Here is a 10,148-nt window from a genome sequence, read left to right as displayed (position 1 = left end):
GCACTTCATGCGGCACGAACGGGTACTACTTTCCGGATGACCCTCGTATATATTAATATATATATATATGAATTCTAACCCACTGTCCTTTCCTTTCCTTGTGTATTGTCTATTTCTCCTTTGGTGGGTGAAACAGCCCCCTGACGCCATCTCTTGGCTGAAAGAATCCGGGCGCTTGGCGACATATTAAACCCACGGATCTCAGGGTATATTGACTATCCTCGATAGCTCAAGTGGTTAAGAGCATCCGCCCAGCAAGTGGAAAGATCCGGTGTTCGAGTCCCGGTTGAGGAAATATTTTTACTCTTGTGATCCGTTCGATTCCGCCTTCCCCACCTCTATTGTGTTCGTCCTTTATATGTGTTCCTATCCCTTTTCCTTATATCTGTTTCTGTATATATGAGTATTTATTCGCCGTTTGGCGGGATTTCGTGTTTGAATGTGTATTTGGCCAATGTGGCTCATCTCTTTCTTCTGGCTATGCGTGCCACGAAACGCACTGTTCCTTTCCTGTATGATGTTGTATGAATTCTAACCCACTGTCCTTTCCTTTCCTTGTGTATTGTCTATTTCTCCTTTGGTGGGTGAAACAGCCCCCTGACGCCATCTCTTGGCTGAAAGAATCGGGGCGCTTGGCGACATATTAGACCCACGGATCTCAGGGTAAATTGACTATCCTCGATAGCTCAAGTGGTTAAGAGCATCCGCCCGGCAAGTGGAAAGATCCGGTGTTCGAGTCCCGGTTGAGGAAATATTTTTACTCTTGTGATCCGTTCGTTTCCGCCTTCCCCACCTCTATTGTGTTCGTCCTTTATATGTGTTCCTATCCCTTTTCCTTATATCTGTTTCTGTATATATGAGTATATATATATATATATATATATATATATATATATATATATATATTAGAAATTTTGGCTGGCATTGATGGCTGTAGAAAATTTTTACTAGATTAATGTTTGAAATAATGCGTTTTGAAGGTTTGACTTTTTTTAATTATGCCTTTTAAAAAGAACACACAAATGTATTTTATTAATTGCAATACATAGATTTGAAAAAAGGGTTTTATTATAAATCAACAGTTATAAATATTCAGTATTTAATATATGTTAGTAGCACATATATTACAGCTGTGATCATCAACTATTGATTGCAAAGCATGAGCGAACGATATTAGGGAATGGAACATTAAAAATAATGCTGCAGAATACGCAATGGATACAATGTATGATAGTTACGGAAAAATATGAAATAATTAATTTTTGTAAGGTACTCTAATAAATGACCGCGGGGAGAAAGCAGTTGAGTTCTTCAGGAGTCAGGGGTTAGTCATCACCAACACTTGGTTTAGACACCACAAAAGACGCAGGTATACATGGAAAATGCCAGGTGACTCAGAGAGGTATCAGCTAGAATATAACCTGGTTAGACACAGGTTTAGGAACAGTATGATAAATTCGCACAGCTTCCCGGGAGCGGATGCGGACTCTGACCGCAATTTAGTTGTTATGAAATGTAGCGTCCGTTTCAAAAAGATAAGGCAGGGGCGGCGAGTTAGAAAATGGAATGTTGAAGCATTAAATGGGTTGAAAAGGAAGGAATACAAACAGGCGGTAGAGAAAATTATGGAGGATGGTAGAGATCTAAGTACTATCGAAAAAAAATGGGAATATATCAAGAAAGGGTTGCCCAAGGCCGCAAAAGACACTATTGGAACCGTTAACGCTAAAAGGACTAGGAAACCATGGATCACGGATGAGATGATTACAAAGATGGCTGAGCGGCGAAAATGGAAGAATGTAAATACAGAGTTACGAAAAATGAAGTACATGGAATTAAACAAATTAGGCGGGCAACAAATAAAGCAAAAGAAGCACGGTGGAAGATGCAGTGCGAGGATATGGAAAGTTTGCAGAGGAAGGGTGAAATCGGTGCGCTGTACAGCAGAGTTAAATCTTTATCGGGGAGTAAGAAAGGAAGATCTATGCTAACAGTTAGAGATAAGGCGGGTAAGGTAATAGTTGACACAGGAAAGATCCAAGAGGGATGGTAGGAGTATATAGAAGAACTGTATAGTAAAGAACTTCAACCAACAAGGTTAGACATAGAAATGTAACAAGACGTAGAGGAAGACAGCTTAGGTCCAGGCATACTAGTCGATGAGATAGAAAGGGCATTAAGGGAGATGAAACTAAATAAGGCCGCGGGGGCGGATAACATTCCCGCGGAACTTTTAAAATGCTTAGGAAAATGTGGGAGGAAGAGACAATATGGGCTGATTCGTAGTATTTATGAGGAAGGAATCCGGCCGGAAGACTTTGTGAAATCAGTTTTAGTTCCTATTCCGAAAAAGGTAAAGGCTACATCATGAGAGGACTACAGGACAATAAGTTTGATATCCCACGCAGCTAAAGTTGTTCTCAGGATCATTAACAAAAGGATTAGGAGTAGGGAAAATGATTACTTAGGGGATGACCAGTTTGGGTTTAGGAAGGGGAGAGGTACGCGTGATGACATTGCAGTAATGAGATTATTAATCGAGAGGAAAATAGAACACAACCAGGAGGTATTTGCCTGTTTCGTAGATTTCGAAAAAGCGTTTGACAGAGTGAATTGGGAAGAACTAATGAGTATATTGCAGAAAATAGGAATAGATTGGAGGGAAAGGAGGCTAATCCGTAACCTGTACATGTCTCAGACTGCTCAAGTGGGGAACGGGGATTCCGAATGGGCAGTGTTGGGAAGAGGTGTAAGGCAGGGTTGCCCATTATCACCGTTGCTTTTCAACCTGCATGTAGAAGAAATGATTCAGGAGGCATGGGAAGAACTGGAAGTAGGAATGAAAGTGGACGGGGAATTCGTAAAATCAGTTAGGTTTGCTGATGACCAAGCTTTAGTTTTTCAGTCAGTCAAGGGGTTGCAAGCAGACCAGAAAATTACACGAAGCTTTAGAAATCCGCCGCTTTAAGAACTTACTGCTTTAATTAACTGAATTGTTTTCCTGATAAGATGTGAGACTGAATAATGGTCAATTCTGTGGCTTTGGAAAGTGCATATTCAATTTGAGAAAAGTATTACCATTTATTCTGTAAGTGCTGAAGCTAAACGTGTAATTAAACGAATTCAAATGAGATAATAGGCTCACAGGTACAAGGAAATGTGCATGAGATTGTAAATGTACCCGACTTAATTTACTACCGCTAACCTTAATTTATTTCCGTCATCTAGACGTGTTTATCCAACTTCAAACGATGACGCAATGAAAACTGAATGCAGAAACACCATATAAATATCCAAAAGAGCATTTCATCCTTTCTAAAGTCCTGATCGAAAGGTTTGTATAATGGAACACGGGTAGAAACACTGGAAAATCAAGGTCGATGAGCTAACCTAGAAAGAATTTATGCAAACGTAATTTTATTTTCGCAAAAAGATTATTTAATTTTTCTCTTGTAGCTCGTGTAGTGCAAATCCAGAGAAAACCAATAATGGCACCGATGACTCCATTTTGTTCACGGAGCTCATTTTAAAAATGAATACGTTTCGCAAAAAACAATCTGGATTGTAAATTTCACACGGATCATATTTAAAAAAAATATTAGAATGATTTTAATTTATGTAGGTAATGTTAGAAACTAAATTTATTTCGCTTTTTAAACAAACCAATAATCGCATTTATAGTTTAAATGGTAACCATGCGACGACTACATTTAATGATCTCTGCAAACATCGAAATCGCCCCGAGTGAATTGACATTACACTACACAATTTTGAACCCACAGAGATGAGGGCGGCGGAGAAAAATTCATTTGATGACGAATTTCAAATGATCCTTCTGAAATGTAACTTCAAGTTGGTCTCGATGGAAATTAGAATGCATTCCGTGCTCATTTTGACAAGCTGCTGCTAGAGAAGAGGAGTTTCTTTCACTGGTCGTTTCCATTTTGTATCATCGCCATCGTTTCAGGCGATGACCGTTGCAATGTCTTACTCCGACCCCGAGAAACTCGGATCTTCCGACAGCGGGAGAGGACGTCAGCGCTCCCGAGAGACGATTGCATGGAGGCGCCGGGGCAGCTTATCACCTCGCCCGCTCCTTTCTTCGGCAATCGCATCCAATTACGCATTGAAGGAGATCGCGGACGCCACGACCGGGAACGGGATTATCTCATGTTGGGATAGAGCGCTTCAACGGAAGATGGGAATCGACTCCGCCGCCTAGGTCAAACATTTTCAGTCCTCCGACTTGCTACGGAATACGGAAACGAACAAAATTATACCATTCTAGCGCAGTGGTGCAAGTGATGATATTAATGAAAATTATTCCTAAACTGATATGAAGGGAGAGGATTCATAATAATAAATTAGTATTCACTAATAGGTAGGAATATATCGATATATCTGTATATACATATACATGTATATATATATATATATATATATATATATATATATATATATATATATATATAATGTGTATATATCATGGTCATGGAAGCAGGAGGACAAGGGTAGATTGGAGGCTTTTGAAATGTGGATGTGGAGAAGAATGGAGAAGGTGAAATGGACCTAGGAATTGCTTGGTATGGTGGGCGAAGAGGGGGGTTTGTTGGGAGAAATCCCATGGAGGCAGGACAAATAGATGAGGGGCGTATTGATCGGCAGTGTGATGTTGAAGACTGTAATAGAGGGGAGAATGTTAGGCAAACGAGGAAAGGGAAGAAACAGGATAGGGATGTTGGACGGGATGAAGGGAGGAAGAAAGTACTCAGAGATGAAGAGGGACCTGATGTAGAGTAGGATACTGGATTTTGTATTTTGTTAGGAATCACAAAATATTTATAAAGTAGCTGTGTCCATCCAAAAACCTACCTTAACCGGTAGATTACCCATATATATATTTATATATATATATATATATATATATATATATATATATATATATATATATATATATACTCATATGTACAGAAACATATATAAGGAAAAGGGATAGGAACACGTATAAAGGACGAACACAATAGAGGTGGGGAAGGCGGAATCGAACGGATCACAAGAGTAAAAATATTTCCTCAACCGGGACTCGAACACCGGATCTTTCCACTTGCCGGGCGGATGCTCTTAACCACTTGAGCTATCGAGGATATGTAATTTACCCTGAGATCCTGGGGGCTGTCAACAGCCCCCTGACGCCATCTCTTGGCTAAAGAATCGGGGCGCTTGGCCACATATAAGACCCACGGATCTCAGGGTAAATTACATATCCTCGTTTTCCATTGCTAGCTAAAATCTCCCTCCTAATATCTGTGGACCTTGTCTTCCTTTCTTTTTTCTTTCTAAATGTTAATGGTCAAATGTGCGAGTATGCGTCTGAATGCATATGCTTATGTATGTGCGTGTGGATGTGCGTGTGGATGTGCATGTGTGCGTATGTATGTACAAGTGGATATGTGTGTGGGGTATTTGTATCATGTATGTATCCATGTATACACTTATACTAAAGAAAAACATGATGTACCCATAATCTGAGACCTGATATTATCCATAATGCTAACAAACTCTGTAGTATTCTGAGCCGAATAAAATAATTTATATCATAGCTCAAGTGGTTAAGAGCATCCGCCCGGCAAGTGGAAAGATCCGGTGTTCGAGTCCCGGTTGAGGAAATATTTTTACTCTTGTGATCCGTTCGATTCCGCCTTCCCCACCTCTATTGTGTTCGTCCTTTATACGTGTTCCTATCCCTTTTCCTTATATATGTTTCTGTATATATGAGTATTTATTCGCCGTTTGGCGGGATTTCGTGTTTGAATGTACGAGTAGATATGAGTAGAGTAGAGATGTATATATATATATATATATATATATATATATATATATATTTTTTTTTTAATCATCTTCTATAATTACAATGACATAAGTACCAGCATGTAGCTCACTCAAATCATGCCAGTGGAATGAATCGCGGGATGGGCAGTGTTGAACAAACTCCGAGGACTTTCTGCTTGACAACTCCATTTGATTCCTTTGCTTAAGCTAGTTAGGCTCATCCGAATTTAGAAATTGCTTCATTTTCATGCTGGAAGTGTACTCGTATTATCAAGATTCCGACAGTTAACAGAGAAAATCCTGAGAAATCAAATACGAAAGTTCTAATTGCTGCAAATTACGGTATAGTTTGTTGTTGCAAAACTAATTTTTCCACTTCACTGTTTCCAGGACCTACTATAATTTTTTGGCTAGGGATTAACTGCATCATAATGTAGTAATTGCCCTCTCCTGTTCACAGCTTAAAGTTTCACTCTGCCTCAAGTCTACTTCAACAACTCAGACTTGGAAGAACATATATGTTCTTTTACATGTGAATTTTGAATAAGGAACATATATTTCCAATAATTCCTGAAATTTGTGTGGTAAATATGAAAATGATGACACCAAAACAGAAATTGGTATTGCGAAGTTGTTGGAGACAATAAAAAGGACGATGAATGAACCTAAAGTTCAACAATTCTTATTACTGCTTACATTGCGATTGAATTTATTTCATTAAATCCTTCATTTCCTGGGAATATCCAGAGAAATTTTACAGATACACCTACTCAACGTGTATTAACCCTTCAACCGAAGCCTGGGGTATATTATTGGCTGTGGTTCAGCTAAGCAATGATTGAAACATGGTATGTTCTTACTGAATTGATCATTTTTTTCAATCCGATCATAAAACAAAACGCACCCTTTTCGAAAACTATAAAATCTAAATAAATGAAGCCATAAATCATTAGAAAGATGAGAAGAAGTACGATCATTATTTTATTTCATTCTGTGGCAAAGAATGATTTTTTTTAGCCATAACAGGATATAAGTCACGCTGGAAAATAAAGGTTGAACCACAGATGAATTTATGATTTAGTTATCGCAATCTGTTTCTCTCAAAAAAATTGAAATGGAGGCCGATGAAAGCGGCGTGGGACGCTCAAGAAAAGAAAAGAAAGAAAACCTCCTCGGCGTTCAGAGGCGACGTCGTGAGTCGCACGCTCAGAGCCACGCACCGCCATTACGTCATTAAGAGACGCCGTTGGACATATGGCTGTCGTGACATTTGCCCGAAATTCAGGTCACCATTCATTATAATACCCTCCAGAGGCCTCTCACGAATGCCAACGCCGCCGGGTGGACTATTTGTGTAGCGCACCGGCCGAGGGGTAAAAAAACCCTAATTTGCGGCAATTAGCGCTCAAGAAGCATCACCACCAACGCCGGGGAATTTTAATTGAATTAAGTTCCTGTTCTGCGCAACGGTATTTAACCGAGCACCAAAAATTTAAGAGTAAACGTCGGGACTGATGGTTGGTCAAAGATCTCTCTCTTGCCCTTACGAAATTGAACATTAAAATAGAGTCACTCGTTGCGTGAAGGAAGAGGGAAAAAATGTGTTTTTCCCTCTCCTCTTCTTTCTCCGTTTCGGGAGATGTGTTAACCCCTTGGCCTCATCAACATTTTTCACTTCTCGGTACAGCGGAAAGTAATGTCGAAACCCATCGCACGTCGTAAAACAACCCATGAATTTTATCATAGCATCAAGCGTTGCTTCGATTATGGTCAGAATTAAGTTACTCTTGCACATATTTGTTACCTCTCACGGGGATGGGCACTGGTCATCATCATGTTGGGACAACAAAAGATGTAATTTCGAAATCCTCATCGAACGGAGGGGCACTGTTTTGTGCGAAAACTAACAGAGGGGCTCAAAAAATGACACCACATTTGCCAGTATTTCACGCTTTAAATTACCAGGTGGCCGGTCCACCAATGAGTTTCGGTGCGAGGGCTTGAAATGGCTATCCAGAGTTTACCGAAAGATTATCGCCCATTTAATTACATCATGAGTTCTCAAAGTGGGAAGGATTGAGCCTCCGAAGACGTCGTTCGAGCGGTCCGCTCAAGTGTATTCGTCGACGCCGCACGTCACTGACTCATTCATCGGCAGCCTTCGTTTGAAAGCGATCGAGTCTACGAAAAAGTCTACGGGTGTCACTATCTGAGGCGAAGATGGACGGCCTATGCCGCCGACAGCGATGCATCATGGATCACGTCGATCGAGATTAAGGATGTCGATTTGGATAAAGATCGGCGAAGTGCGTTGTTACGTCCAATGAGCGAATTTGCCACGCCGCCTACCGAGCATCGAGGGACGCACGGCGTAATACGCTCTCTGAATTCGATGCATTTGAGAGCGTGGATTGCGAGTATTTTGTTCACGGGGTTTCCGCTCACCGGTTTGCAGACCTCATCTTGTCTTGGTCCCGGGCAAAACCGCACTGCTTCCTGCCAATTTTTAAGCGGATTTTTTTACTGGAGAGGTAGTAAATGCGACACATCTCGCTCCCAAAACACGAGTAATTAGTTCATACTCATATCAACACATCCGCTTTTTGTGGGAAGGTTAGAGAGAATTCAGAGGGAGAGAGTTCAAGGGGAAACAAGGAAGAGATGGGTCTTAAAAGAATACCTTCCGCTTCATTCATTCATTCACTGCACATTGCGCTTTTCATTCCGTCTAACCTCCGAGTTCTAAGTGATACATTATTAAGGAAAAACTACGGAAGTAATTCTTGCTGTAGCTACTAATATCATTATAAAAATGAATGGTTAATCAGGTAATTTGCTTGGCGGCATAAATAATATAAATATAGAAATTAACACGAATGGATTAATATTGAAAATAACATGTTATGGTCTTCACCCTAAAAACCTAATAACTGAACTGGATTAATGTATGAGGCTGAGTTTATAATAATGAACGTAGGTCCTTGACTAATCACCATTTCATTGGGAAAATGCCCCATGAGCACACTTAGAGAATTAAGGCCTACCCTGCGACCTTTTCAACGCCAATTCCAGACAAACTACTTGATTCGATGTCTTCTTCGAAAAGTTGAAGTTGAAGGAAGACAATGACCTCCAATAGCAAGGGTGTTTTTTCTAATATCTTCACGTGAAATATACGTAGGAACTAAGAAACAATAATCCTGGAAAATCAGAGTTCCTATCAACTTACAAGGAAACGAGTCTTAACAAATGTCAAAGAAGTTTTAAAACAATCTTAAATTTTGAGCTGCATAACGCAGTGGTTCGAAAAAATCGAGGGCAATTAGAGAAAGGCCGAGTAAAAAATTAGCAGAAAATCGATGGAAATAAAGGGGGAAAAGTATTTTCTATCGAAAGTAGTCTGGTCTGCAACCACCCCCTGCCACACACGCTAGTGGTGACTTGCGGGGCACCATGCATGCGAGTATCGTTAAAAGCTTTAAATCGATCGAACTGTTTAAGAATTTTCTGAAGTCGAGTGCCTAGTCTTAATTTGTCAATTTTGCGGATGCATCTCATCCTCCAGAAATTAGAGCAATCTGGCAATTTACATTTTTTTATGTTTCACGTACTTATCCAATAGATACGTAGCAGCTCAGCGAAAAACTTAAGAGAGCGCGTAATTATGTAATGTATATGAAAATTTAAATGTTTCCGAAAATGTGAGAGAATGCCACGAGCAATGCCTTCAGATATTCTTCGGTGTGCGACGGTAACCGGGAAAAGAATTTCGGGATTAAAACAGATGTACAGAAAATATGCAGGTTGACAGAAGATTAATCAGTAAAATTCTATTTTATCCCTATTAATTAATGGTAGCTCTATGGGAACCCATTAGTGTCGGTTTATTTATAATGCAGTAGTTCAGACTATATTTTTTTATTAACGACTTCCTTCCTATACTGGTAATGTTTTTGCACCTTATTTAGGTTCATTTTATAATCACAATAAAGCATTAATCATAAAACTCGCCTCCCATTGAAAACTGTCGAGTGGCTGAAAAATATTGTGGATGTTGAAAATGTCACTCGGACAACCACCGTCACATTATAATCTTTCTTTGTCATTGTCCACAGATCACTCACATTTATTAGCTTTTCAAAAAGCAACAAAGGAGTGGTGGCAGAAACTTAATTCAAGTGACCTATAGCGAATTGAACCACCCCGCATAATAACATTCCAGCACAGCATCCGTGGCGGAACACCAATTCCCAATATTCCAATGAGCTGGCGAGCACGCAGCCTAGCGGGAAAGCACAACAGGCGATGGCATTTCAATG

General features: G+C 39.9%; 1 non-coding gene across 1 annotated transcript; it reads left to right on the top strand.

The window, feature by feature from the left end:
• Nucleotides 1-218: 218 nt before the first annotated feature.
• TRNAA-AGC (transfer RNA alanine (anticodon AGC)) lies at nucleotides 219-294 on the top strand. The gene has a single exon. It is a non-coding gene; the product is annotated as a tRNA-Ala (tRNA).
• Nucleotides 295-10,148: the final 9,854 nt, after the last annotated feature.

Source organism: Hetaerina americana, unplaced genomic scaffold, assembly GCF_022747635.1.
Source record: "Hetaerina americana unplaced genomic scaffold, ioHetAmer1.1.p SCAF_67, whole genome shotgun sequence".
Classification (NCBI taxonomy): Eukaryota; Metazoa; Arthropoda; class Insecta; order Odonata; family Calopterygidae; genus Hetaerina; species Hetaerina americana.
This window is presented reverse-complemented; position numbering and strand designations above follow the sequence as displayed.